This window comes from Polypterus senegalus, chromosome 2 (genome assembly GCF_016835505.1).
Source record: "Polypterus senegalus isolate Bchr_013 chromosome 2, ASM1683550v1, whole genome shotgun sequence".
Lineage (NCBI taxonomy): Eukaryota > Metazoa > Chordata > Cladistia > Polypteriformes > Polypteridae > Polypterus > Polypterus senegalus.
This window is the reverse complement of record NC_053155.1, coordinates 307,538,709-307,552,684: the sequence shown is the minus strand read 5'-3', so window position 1 is coordinate 307,552,684 and position 13,976 is coordinate 307,538,709. Positions and strand designations below refer to the sequence as shown.

The following is a 13,976-nucleotide window of genomic DNA, read 5'->3' as shown; positions in this document are numbered from 1 at the left end:
TGAAAGATCCAGCCCCGCAGCTTCAGCTTTGTCACTGATTCCTGGACATTGGTCTCCAGAATCTGCTGATACTGAGTGGAATCCATGCGTCCCTCAACTTTGACAAGATTCCCAGTCCCTGCACTGGCCACACAGCCCCACAGCATGATGGAACCACCACCATATTTTACTGTAGGTAGCAGGTGTTTTTCTTGGAATGCTGTGTTCTTTTTCCTCCATGCATAACGCCCTTGTTATGCCCAAATAACTCAATTTTAGTTTCATCAGTCCACAGCACCTTATTCCAAAATGAAGCTGGCTTGTCCAAATGTGCTTGAGCAGACCTCAAGCGGCTCTGTTTGTGCTTCCTCTGCATCACTCTCGCATACAGCATCTCCTTGTGTAAAGTGCTAATGGTTGAACGATGCACAGTGACTCCATCTGCTGCAAGATGATGTTGTAGGTCTTTGGTGCTGGTCTGTGGGTTGACTCTGACTGTTCTCACCATTCGTCACTTCTGTCTATCCGAAATCTTTCTTGGTCTGCCACTTGAGCCTTAACTTGAACTGAGCCTGTGGTCTTCCATTTCCTCAATATGTTCCTAACTGTGGAAACAGACAGCTTAAATCTCTGGGACAGCTTTCTGTATCCTTCCCTAAACCATGATGGTGAACAATCTTTGTCTTCAGGTCATTTGAGAGTTGTTTTGTGACCCCATGTTGCTACTCTTCAGAGAAAATTAAAGGAGGAGGGAAACTTACAATTGACCCCTTAAATACTCGGATTCACCTGTGTATGTAGGTCAGGGGTCACTGAGCTTACCAAGCCAATTTGAGTTCCAATAATTAGTTCTAAAAGTTTTGGAATCAATAAAATGACAACGGTGCCCAAATTTATGCACCTGCCTGATTTTGTTTGAACAATTATTGCACACTTTCTGTAAATCCAATAAACTTCATTTCACTTCTCAAATATCACTGTGTGTGTCTCCTATATGATATATTTAACTGACATTTTTATCGTAACAACCAACGATTTATACAGGAAAATAATGACTATTAACAAGGTTGCCCAAACTTTTGCATCCCACTGTATTTAATGATTGATGGAGACGCACATATTTCAATAACAGCATGCGAGATTGCTAGAAGATAAAAAAAAAAAACACAGGCGTATTACCTGCAGGGTTCGAGCAATGCCTCCAGCTTCTGAAGTTTCTCCTGCACAGCATTTGTTGGCATGACCACGTTAGTTTTATGTTGGACTAGTGCATCTCTTAGTGGCTGTTCGTTTCATTTCGCTAGCTCCTTCTAGTCGACACGTCTTGTACAAGTGTCTCAGTCTTCAGGCCATGCGCAACTTCGACTTGCTGTTTCTTAAATTCTGCAGTATTTGGTGGACTGTGCTTGAAGTGCCCCGCCACCTTTTGGCATTTGGAAAGTGCGCCGTCAAATTCACTACAGTATTGTACAAAGACACTGTGACAGAATGTTGAATGCTGTGCGCGATGCATGGCAAGTGTTCAAAAGGCTGTAACGGCCGACCCCTTACCCGGCCGGCAGCTACACCTCCAAGACCTGTGGCCTGGATTAATTGCTGAGGTTAAATCTTAATCAAGCCGTACCTTTAACAAATTAAACCTTTCCCCCACAATCGACGGTGTAAAAAAGCACAAAAGAAAAGCAGATATGTAAACTTAAACTGATAAAATTGTATTAAATGAAACAGACAAGCTAAATAAAATTATAAATATCCCTCCACCAAAGCAACACCGTGACAAATCCCTATATGAATATAACAACCCCTCCCTTGCCCTTGTAACATATAACAAACAACACAAATATCAAAAAAGAATGAATGAAGCATGGAAATGAACGGTCGTGAACTTGAGTCCGAGTAACAATTGTCCTGAAAGCAGATGACTGGTTAACCGATATATGGAGTGTTTGTAATTCCCGGAACAAAATGGAACAGCCTCACCGTGTATCCTCGGCGATGGTGGAAAATGATCCGACCCCGGGGTCTCTCGTGATGAGGGTGTTGGAGTGAGTCTGGCGTAATGAAAGACAAACCGGATGGAAATACGCGATGTGGAATACAGCAGGTACAAGTGGTTCGTGGTCGTAAAATGATTGTCTCCTTCTCTGTCTCCTCCTTTTTCCTCGTTTCCTCTTGATTGTTTTTATAGTCCTGTGAGGAATGTAATTGATTAATTGAAAACCGGTGTTTTCCAGATTTGGGGCTGCGATCTCCTTCCATTCACTGACACACACACAAACAGTAAACGGGACGAAGGAAACAAGACGCACATGGTACGAACACAAACACTATTACTGCTATGTAGCCCCGCTACATTTCCCCAAAAAACCTTGGACAAGGGAGGGCCAAAGTACGGCTTATTGGCTACATGAATAATGTCAATCTTGGAGTTAGTGCCAATACCCCTTTGAATCTGGAAATTAACTGGACCGGTATGTCTCACGATTACTGCTGGACCTAACTATTTAGGTGCAAGCTTGGCGGAGAACCGCTTGCTGGTGTCCGAGAGGTGGTGGGCTCTAGTCCAGACCAAGTCTCCCGGCTTGAAGTGTGCTTCCTTCCGCCGGGCATGTCTGGACGTCGATTCCACCAAACTCTGTTGGATTCTCCTCCGGAATTCTTCTAATTTTAAAGTGTTATTCTGAAGGGCGATTTGTGAACTAGGGGCTTCGGGTAAAAGTCGGTCGAACGGGCCCTTCAGCTGTCTGCCTAGTGCTACCAGGGTAGTGCTACTTCACTCCCCAGGCTGTATAGAAATCATCAAGGACTGAACTCGTGAACTGGGGACCCCCCATCGGGTGAATATCTCATTGTTCAGGGTGGAGCTCACCTTGCTGGCACGGGCATCCGACAGTGCAAATAGCTCCACCCACTTAGAGAAATAATCCACTACCGCCATCAGGACAGTCTTCCGTGAGCTGGTCATCGGGAATGGCCCCATCAGATCGACCCCCAAAGTCTCTCCTGGTCCAACTGCGATCGTCGATTGCAACATCCCTGATGATTTACCAGGTGGGTTTTTCAGTTGTTGACACGTGTGGCAGTTCACGTGGCGGCAAACATCTGTCCGGACCGATGGCCACCACGCCACCCCCAGAATCTTCAAGAGGTTTTTCGTCCGGCCAAGATGACCACCTAAAGGGCTGTCATGAAAAAAGTTTAAAAACTCAGGGATGAGCGCCTCCGGGACCACAAGTTGTTGTTGCAGGCCCCCCAAAGATGATGGAACAGATCTATACAGAACTCCCTGGAGGTCCGCAAAGTGTACCCGGTCAGTGCGCTGTTTATCCAGCTTCTTCCGAATATTTTGGCAAAAAAGGCTGGAAGCTTGTGCTTGGGCCAGATCATAAAGGGTACTAGGTAGTGATGGAAATACCTTCTTCGCTTCTGCCAAGCACACCATCCCCGAGGACTCTGATGCCCTAGACAGAGCGTCAGGCACGATGTTACTACAGCCCTTCCGGTACGTCACCTTGAAGGTGAAATTCTGGAGGCGCAGCACCCACCTGGTCAGTCGGGAAGATGTCTTCGGGTGATTAAACACCCAGGTCAGAGCATGATGGTCTTCAAAATCAACCCCTTCTAGAAAATGTTTCCATTTTTCCACGGCCCACACTACCGTCAGGCACTCCTTTTCTGCTGTTGAGTAATTGAGCTCGGTGCCGTGCAGCGCTCGCGAAGCATATGCAATGACGCGCTCTTCCTGATTCTTTTTTTGGATGAGCACGGCCCCGAGCCCCAGGTTGCTGGCGTCCGTATGTACTTGAAAAGGGAGCCGTTGATCAGGCTGGGCCAGGACGGGTGGCTTTTGTAGATGTTCTTTCAGTTGCTCAACTCCTTCTTGGCATTCTTTGGTCTATTCCCACTGGACATGCTTTTTTCTTAATTGGTTTAAGGGAGCCGCTATGTCAGCCAACCGAGGGATGTATTTATGGTACCACCCCACCAATCCCAAGAAACGCTGTAAAGATTTTAAGTCTGTGGGGGTGGGGTAGTCTCGGATGGCCGAAATCTTTTCTGGGTCTACAGCAACCCCCTCTGCAGACACGATATGCCAGAGGAAATGGATTTGGGGCTGAATGAAGGTACACTGTGTTCAGGGTGAGGTGTGCTTGCTGGAGACGAGGAAAGATGGTATCCAAGTCCTGGAGATGCTGTTCAATTGAAGGGGAGTAAATAATAACATCATCATCAATGTACACAAAGCAGATTTTCCCGATTAACCCCCTCAGCACTTGTTCCATGAGCCGTTGAAAAGTGGCACCAGCGTTCTTTAGGCCAAATGGCATGGAAGATCTGGAACTAAATTGGAACAAGCCCTCAGGGGTGATTACGGCCGTCTTCTTTTTACTCCCCTCATCCATCGGCACCTGCCAATAGCCACTGCGGAGGTCCAATGTACTAAAAACAGCTGCTCCATGCAGTGACTCGAGTATTTCATGAACCAGGGGCATGGGATATGCATCCAGGTTTGTCTTCGCGTTCACACCCCTGTAGTCCACGCAGAAATGAAAGGTGTCATCTGTTTTCTTTACTAGGACTACAGGGGACGCCCAGGAGGAGAATGATGGTTCAATTATTCCCTCAGCGAGCATTTTGTCTAGATGTTGCTTAATATCCTTCTTCAGTGGAGAAACCTGATACGCCCGGTGTCTCACAAGGACTTCATCGGAGGTATGAATCGCGTGGGTAACCTGCCGTGCGACTCCCAATTTCTCTGTCCATACCCCCCGACCACTTCTTCAGGACTGGCCTGACCTCTTCGGGTTGTTCCTCCACTGGGGCAGCCGCTGAGGTTTTATTTTCCCTCCTCACTGCTGCGTAAAACTTGAGTGGCTTCAGACTTAAGTCTTCCCTAGGCTTATGTACAAAATCGCATACCCCTTCCCCTGGCACCGTATACCCCCTGGGACAGAGATGAATAGATAGATAGAGTCATCTTCATTGCTGTTAAAGAATCTAGCCCAAGGAGTAACGGGACGGACAGGTGCCGGTCATCCAGAACGTAGGTCTCCATTTCCCAGGTGGTGGACAGTACGCTGTACCTCAGGGGGACTCTGCCCAAAGCCTTGTGTTCACTTCCATCCGCCAACAAGAATCGGACAGATGGGGCAGGTGTCATTTTATCTGACGGTCGGCAAATCTTCCTCCAAATACTATGTCTGATGAGGGTATGATGGCTTCCGGTGTCCACCACAGCATCCACCAGCCACCCCCACAGCGACACTGGGACGACCAGGATGGACGCACTGACCTGCATAATCGTGAGATCGGCCTCCGACCGGCCAGGCTTGACCCGCTGGGGTCTTAAAGACTGGGTTTCTTTTGTACTGGACTGTATTTTACTCCAGTACGACTTGGAGTTACCCCAGTCCCGCTCCACCTGTGAGCCAACCCTAACCAGATCTTCAAACGACCCGACAACCCCCCTGAGACACCCAGCTAGCCGCGGGTTACAGGCATTAAGGATGCGGCGGACCACCTCTTCTTTGGACATGGCTGGCCGCCACTTTAAACACAAAGCCCTATATTCATAGGCAAAGTCCCAGATGGAATGTGTTGGAAGTTGCACCATGGATCGCAGCTTGTCTTCAAGTTCGGTCTCATAATCCTCAGGAAGAAAAGCTGCGAGGAAAGCTTGTCAAAAGGATCCCCAGTCCGTGATGTTTTTCTTCGCGGTCAGCCACCAGCTGCGCACTGGCCCAGAAAGGGAGGCCCCTATCACTCCCAAAAGTTCTTTGACTGTCAAAGGTGTGACGGCCAAATACGCCTCCCCTTCTTCCACAAAGTTGAATATTGTATATATGTAGAATATTGAGCCCCCAGCTTGGGGAAGGCCAGGCGTACCCCAGGGGTGGGAGGACGGGTAACGTATATAGCACCTGGCGACCCCCGAGGTGTCGAGTGGATAGGTGACTGACAGTATGTCTGGAGACTCTTCCTGACTTCCCCCTGAAGAGATTCTCGCCAGCATCGATCCCGCCTCTGGAGGCACAGCACGATCTCTTGTCCCAGGAGTTTAAGTTGTTCATTAACATATTCTTTCATCTCCTCCTGGGAGCTGCTGATGCGGGTCCGTAAGGCTTCTTCGCGTCCTAATGCGCTTTCAGCTACCTCACAGACCCTCTCATTTACATGAGCAAGTTGCTGCGCCAGATCTTTCCACGGAGGCGAAACATCTTCCTGGCCATCCTCTTCAGGTCCATGGTGATTTTCAAGGTACAGCGACTGTAAAGAATCTACCACCTCCTGCACCGCTGAACATGCTCTGACCGTGACGTAGCGAGCCCCGGCTACTCCTTCCTCACACCGCAGTGAAGCAATGGTGTCGTCCAGTTCGGCACGCACTACAGACATGATGTTATTCTGAGGGGAAGAGATAGATTATATATATATATATATATAGACGGCAATATTTTTTTTTTAGATTCCTCAGAGAGGGCACCACTTATGTAACGGCCAACCCCTTACCCGGCCGGCAGCTACACCTCCAAGACCTGTGGCCTGGATTAATTGCTGATGTTAAATCTTAATCAAGCCATACCTTTAACAAATTAAACCTTTTCCCCCACAATCGACGGTGTAAAAAAGCACAAAAGAAAAGCAGATATGTAAACTTAAACTGATAAATTGTATTAAATGAAACAGACAAGCTAAACAAATTATAAATATCCCTCCACCAAATCAACACCGTGACAAATCCCTATATGAATATAACAACCCCTCCCTTTCCCCTTTTAACATATAACAAACAACACAAATATCAAAAAAGAATGAATGAAGCATGGAAATGAACGGTCGTGAACTTGAGTCCGAGTAACAATTGTCCTGAATGCAGATGACTGGTTAACCGATATATGGAGTGTTTGTAATTCCCGGAACAAAATGGAACAGCCTCACCGTGTATCCTCGGCGATGGTGGAAAATGATCCGACCCAGGGTCTCTCGTGATGAGGGTGTTTGAGTGAGTCTGGCGTAATGAAAGACAAACTGGATGGAAATGCGCGATGTGGAATACAGCAGGTACAAGTGGTTCGTGGTCGTAAAATGAATGTCTCCTTCTCTCTTTCCTCCTTTTTCCTTGTTTCCTCTTGATTGTTTTTATAGTCCTGTGACGAATGTAATTGATTAATTGAAAACCGGTGTTTTCCAGATTTGGGGCTGCGATCTCCTTCCATCATCCGTCCCCGTAACTGACACACACAAACAGTAAACGGGACGATGGAAACAAGATGGTACGAACACAAACAACACTATTACTACTATGTAGCCCCGCTACAAGGCAGCTCTCTCACCGCTGAAATTAAATTCCGTGCACTATCTGTACTGAGTGTGCTTACTTTATTCTCAACGTCCCACTGCTTTGCTACATCCATAAATAGGGTGACCAGATGTCCTCCTCTTCTTTTTTAACATGGTTTCCTCTGTCCTCCAGGCATTCCAAAAATTCATTAAAATGTCCTCCTTTCACAGAATCGAGCAGATTCAACAAACAGAGTTGACCGTTTTTGACTAATTACATATGATATATACTGAGAATGAGCAGCCTTCGGCCATTCTCCATTCATCTGCGTCACCACGTGACATTACGTTACATTATCACGGTATCAATAATTGTAACATCAAGTAGCGGCAACACTGTTTTATATGCTATTTCCGCCCAACGGCGCAACGGACAGCGGTTAGTAGTTGATTGTCTAAAAAAAGTAATAACTAAGAAGTTTTTGTAAAATGTCAACAGAAACAGAAAAGTCTAAAACTGAAAAGGGAAAATGCACGTTTTCTGATCGTCACAAGACAAATTAAACCACGCCAGCGTCGAACGAGCATTCTCGCTCATCACCTCTCAGTGGACAAAGGAGAGAAACAGGCTCTCAATCTGTCTGGGGAATTATTCTGACAAAGTACAACTTCAAGAACACATTGTGTCACGAATTCAACACCTGCATTGCTGGAAACAATGACCACTTACGGAAAGTTGGATCATCTGAGTAGTATGACATGACATAGGTGTAAACGTACGTTTTTGTTTTCTAAAGACATTGTTTAATTTATGTTTATTATCTAATGATAATATTCGAGTTTCAGTTTTTTAGGTTGTTCACTGAATTGTAACCACTATATGTCACGTATGGTAACTTTGGAATTGCAAAATTTATTTGGTAATTATTTGTCCTCCTTTTTGACTGTCGGTGTCATCCTTTATAGCCGAACCCATCTGGTCACCCTGCTCGGTGCATGTTTCCGCATGATGTCCCTCTAATGTTTTCATGACCGTCAAAGCATGTGAATGCAGTTTCTACTGTTCATCGAAATAACGGGTTGTAACCTTGAGGTAGCTGTGATTTCCAAGTGATGTCCAGTAGTCACCAGTAAGGGCGACCGTCTCCGTGAACTCCAACTCCTTGGCTAATTTTGCCCTCTCTGAATCATACAGCTTGTGTATCCTAGTTACGACTGTGGCTCTCGAGGGTAATTAATAAGTTGGCTCGTTGAACACGATCTGAATTATGTCGTGCAGACCATCGTTCTCCACTATGTAAATCGGTCTGCATGTTGTGGCTATCCATTTAGCAATTGCTACCGTTAATTTGCTGAAGGTTGATGCGCCCATTGGTTTCTGCCAAACACTGTCAAGCGTGGTCTGTCACATTATTACCCGGACTAATGCTATTTGTGTAAAATGGATGCTTGGCCTGCATGGGATATTGTAGGCTGCTTGTATTCTGGTGATAACTTAATTCGGCTTGACATTTACTACACACAACCTTAGTTTTATCCAGTGAGCCATCGGGCAAAGTTTTGAAACTGAACTTCCCATTTAATGGACCTTTTTCAATTGTTCAACTTCAATTAGGAATATGGAGTGACTTCTACGAGAAATAACTTGAAGGCTAGGAGTGGCATGCATCCGGTTTGCAGGCTCAGCTTGATCTACAGTAATGTCGTGGGGTCAAAAAGAACCTGCGTTAACGGCAATAATTTTTTTAACGGCGTTTAAGTTAGAGTACGTTATTAACGCGTTAACTTTGACAGCCCTAATTATTATTATTATTAAGATGGAATAACTGAACAAACGTTCATTATGTGATCAAACCTGCGCCTATTGTGACTAAAGTAAGATGTCAATCAGTACGATGGCAAGGAGCGATCCATCTGCTGTCCATCTGGTGTCAGGCTGCCACATTCTCACCCGCCTATTCCTGAAAAGAATCGCGGTAGGGGTGGCACTGGAGCCAAACCGAGCTAGCACAGAAAGCAAAGTGCCAGTGCTGGTTATTTTGCGCCCAATGCCAAGCTCATTAGTGAGCCAACTAACTGTTCGGCAGCTAACCCGTGCGTCTACCACCAAAAAAAAAAAAAAAAAGATTCCAAACCTAAACCCATATTATGATCTGCGCCGGAGGGCGAATGCTTAATACGACTTAATGGTGGTGCCGACCCTGAACACACACCAACCACACAGCGGGGCAACGTGTTTCTTATCAACCTATCCAATAAACGTGACCTTTTAACATAAATCCTCCGTCTCTCAGTCTCTCTCTTATGGTGCCTTGTATATCTATTTAAGTCAGTAAGGAAAAAAACGGTCTTGACAAGTGACTTGGTATTTATCCATGCATAGCGTTTCTTTAATCCATACAGCACTCTTTATCTCACCTATCTATGTCTGTGTCTTATATAGTGACTTTCTTTAGTTGTCACATCAGAAAGCCAGTGGAAAAAAAGATCGTCTGACTAATAAGTATAGCGCCCTTTGGTCTACTATATGTATCTGTCCATACATAGCGTATATCGTATCCATATAGCTCCTTTTATATCCCCTATCTATTTATGTATCAGATTAACTAGTTTTGCGTATATTTATGTCAGCAAGTCAGTGGGGGAAAACTCTCATCTATCTAATATGTATAGCGCCTTTTTGTCTAGATGTTTATCCATAGCCGTTCATATCCATATATCACCTATTTCTGGATCTTATTAGATGCTGACTTTCATCCGTATTTACGTCAGAAAGTCAGTGGGGAAAAACTGTCATCTGTCTCATATATAGTGTCTTTTTGTCTACATATCTACACATTTCAGATTTCAAATCCATACAGCACATTTTATATCATCTATCACTTTGTGTATCTTATTTACTGACTTTTAATAGTGTATTTAAATCAGAAAGTCAATGGTTAAAATGCATTTCAAAGAAAGGTTCTTCTTGTGTGAATCTATAATATGCTGAATATCTTCTTGTTTTCATATCTATCTATACATTGCATCTTTCATATCCATATAACGCTGTGCATACCCCCTATCTATTTATGCACCTTATATACTGGCTTTCAGGTGTTGTTACGTCAGCAAGTCAATGGGGAAAAACTGTCGTCCCTCCAATATGTATATTGCCCTTTAATCTACATATCTATACATAGCTGATTTCATATCCATATAGCTCCTTATATACTGTACAGTCAGCAAGTCAGTGGCTAAAAATGAGTATGAAAGAAAGGTTCTCGCTCTATCTAGTACCTAATAGCTATAGTGCCTTTTTAGCTATATATCTATTTTTTTTATATGTATATAGCATTTTTTATATTTATATAGCGCCTTTTATATCCCCTATCTCTTTAAATATCTATCTGACTCTAGATAGATATTTTATTTATATCAACAAGTCAGTGGGGAAAACGTGTTTGAAAAAAGGTTTTCTGTCTAATATTTCATATGTACAGTATAGTGCCTTTTTTGTCTAAATGGTTCTCTAGTATCTAATATGTATATATGTATGTGCCTTTTTGGGGTGTGTGAAGGTTTATAATGCCTACTATACTTACGTCAGTACACCAATGTACAAAAACGCGAGTGAAACCCAGCTTGTATGTCTGTCTATCAAGTGCGGAGTGATTTTCATTTCTACTTATGATACACATGTATTATATAGTGCCTTTCAAAATCTGTTTATTAGTGCCAGTTTACCAATGGGCAAAATGCGACTGAAAACAAGCTTACTGCCTGTCTAGTAGATGAAATTTCATTCTCCTTATCGGTTAATGCAGTGCCTTCCCTGTTAATCTTATGTAGCGTTTTTATTTTGCATGTTGTGCCTTCCATATTGTTGTCTATTGTTGTTCCTGCCTTGAGCCCGATGCTTACTGACATAGGCTCCAGCTGCCCCACGACAAAGCCATTCATTAGCTGGTAAGAAGATGGCTTTTATAAGCAACCCTCGTATACGTCTCAATATTATACCAACTCTCTAAATAACCAATCGAACATAAAATGTCAAAGACAGAGCTGTCGATTCACATTCAGCCTCCGTCTTTCCGATTAAAAAGGCACGGAGAATCAGGATCTCAACGTAACTAGCTCTGGACGGGACGCCGGTGGGTTTTACAGGAACGCTCTATAGATACCATATCTGATATGGTGGACCACAGTAATGACACCAAAACTAACGCCCTGAAAAGAAAGACATGAAGACTTCTAGACGAAAGGGGGGGAATTCTAGGCGCATGCCGCTCACACATATTCTTGACATATATAAGGCTTGTAGATTGATATAGGTTTGCCACCCGTCCTTTAAAATACAGAATCGTCCCGTATTTGAGAATGAAATTGCGCGTCCCGTTTTGAATCAATATCGGGCCTGTGATCACTGTGGTCTTGGCCCCCAAGGGATGTGGCCCCCGCTGCAGTATGCGTCCCTTATTTTTTTGTATTAAAAGTGGTAACCCTACTTGTAGATCAATCCAACTGTGACTTAAGATGCCCATCTAGACAGATGCGAGTAGACTGTGCTTCTTCACTCATAAATTATGGCCCCTCAACCCACCTGTAACAGGTTTCTCTGTGACGTTTGGACAGTATATTTCGGATCAGTTGTACGCTCAAGTAAACCAATAATTTTGAAAGCCACTCAAATCAGCCCACTGCTACGTCCATCGGTGTTCATCACTTAGCGCACTGGCTGCCGACTTCAACAGCCAACAGGTGCGTGAACTACAACAACAATATAAAATAAAATAAACACGAGGTGCCTACCCTGCGGATCTTCGACTTTCGGTTTGCCGTCTTCTGCCTCTCTCCCTCTCCCGTGGTGCCTTTCCATCACTGGCTCGATCTTATTACCTGACATCCACCACTGACACTTTGCGCTCCGACTCCTAGAGGGCTCTCGTTTATAGGAAAATGCAGACTCGCCGTCACCACCCACTGGCGTTCGCTGTCTACACAAGCTGCGCTCCCGTTGCAGAGTGACGGCCTAAAAAAAAGCAAGTGGCACGCCCCTCACGTGCTCTGTGAAAAAATAGTTGCTATCCAATTGTAGAGCGTCCCATTCTCCGATTCTACTGTTATATAAATGGGGACATGGCGGAGCGCCCAGCCTTACGAAGTGGGGCCGGCTAAGAATTCCATCAATACAGAGCGCTTTCTTCAAAACCATTGTCACATGATGTACACATTATGTGACGAACCGGTTTGTTCACATGCCACACAGTGTGGGCCACGCCTGGACAGATCACCGAGTGCTATTTCTGCTTCAATTACCCAAAGGTGCCTGACATTATTTCCAGAAAGGAAAGTCCTTTTTTCAAAATATAAGTAGGAATTTATTGTAATTATTGAAAAATGCAGTCACGATGGCAGTTTTACTTCAAGGAAAAGACGCGACGTGCTCTCACATTTTTAGGACGTTCGGCATAGTTTTAGAATTAGAACAATCTAGACGAGAACAGGCCATTCAGCCCAACAAAGCTCGCCAGTCCTATCCACTTGCTTCCTCCAAGAAAACATCAAGTCGAGTTTTGAAAGTCCCTAACGTCTTATTGTCTACCACACTACTTGGTAGCTTATTCCAAGTGTCTATCGTTCTTTGTGTAAAGAAAAACTTCCTAATGTTTGTGCAAAATTTACCCTTAACAAGTTTCCAACTGTGTCCCCGTGTTCTTGATGAGCTCATTTTAAAATACAAGTCTCGATCCACTGTACTAATTCCCTTCATAATTTTAAACACTTCAATCATGTCACCTCTTAATCATCTTTTGCTTAAACTGTAAAGGCTCAGCTCTTTTAATCTTTCCTCATAATTCAACTCCTGTAGACCTGGAATCAGCCTAGTCGCTCTTCTCTGGACCTTTTCAAGTGCTTTTATGTTTTATGGCAACAAATCTTCATTTTCTCCAGTCAAGATACCTTTATTAAAACACTCTTTGGAAACAAAATACTTTATCACTGAAGAAGTTACGTGAGCCTCCGCAACAGATTAAGATAGTACAGATAAGGAATGGATGGATGGATGGATAAAGGGAAGATAAATCATTGGGCTAATTTGATTTGGAAAGTAATTCAATAATATAATCTTTATAAACTGCTCAAAAAAATTAAAGGAACACTTTGAAAACACATCAGATCTCAATGGGAAAAAGAAATCCTCCTGGATATCTATACTGATATAGACTGGGTAATGTGTTAGGAACGAAAGGATGCCACATTATTTGATGGAAATGAAAATGATCAACCTACAGAGCCCTGAATTCAAAGATGCCCCAAAAATCAGAGTGAAAAAATGATGTGGCAGGCTAGTCCATTTTGCCAAAATTTAATTGCAGCAACTCAAAATTGTACGCAGCACTTTGTATGGCCCCTGTGTTCTTGTATACATGCCTGACAACATCGGTGCATGCTTCTAATGAGACGACAGATGGTGTTGTGGGGGATCTCCTCCCAGATCTGGACCAGGGCATCACTGAGCTCCTGGACAGTCTGAGGTGCAACCTGGTGGCATTGGATGAACCAAAACATAATGTCCCAGAGGTGTTCTATTGGATTTAGGTCAGGAAAGTGTGGTGGCCAGTCAATGGTATCAATTCCTTCATCCTCCAGGAACTGCCTGCATACTCTCACCACATGAGGCCAGGAATTGTCGTGCACCAGGAGCCACTGTACCAGCATAGGGTCTGACAATG

General features: G+C 44.2%; 1 long non-coding RNA gene across 1 annotated transcript; it reads right to left on the bottom strand.

The window, feature by feature from the left end:
• Nucleotides 1-4,109: 4,109 nt before the first annotated feature.
• Nucleotides 4,110-12,377, bottom strand: LOC120524047. Its single transcript, XR_005632735.1, has 2 exons — nucleotides 12,052-12,377; nucleotides 4,110-6,384 (listed from the first exon to the last, which is right to left on the bottom strand). It is a non-coding gene; the product is annotated as an uncharacterized LOC120524047 (long non-coding RNA).
• Nucleotides 12,378-13,976: the final 1,599 nt, after the last annotated feature.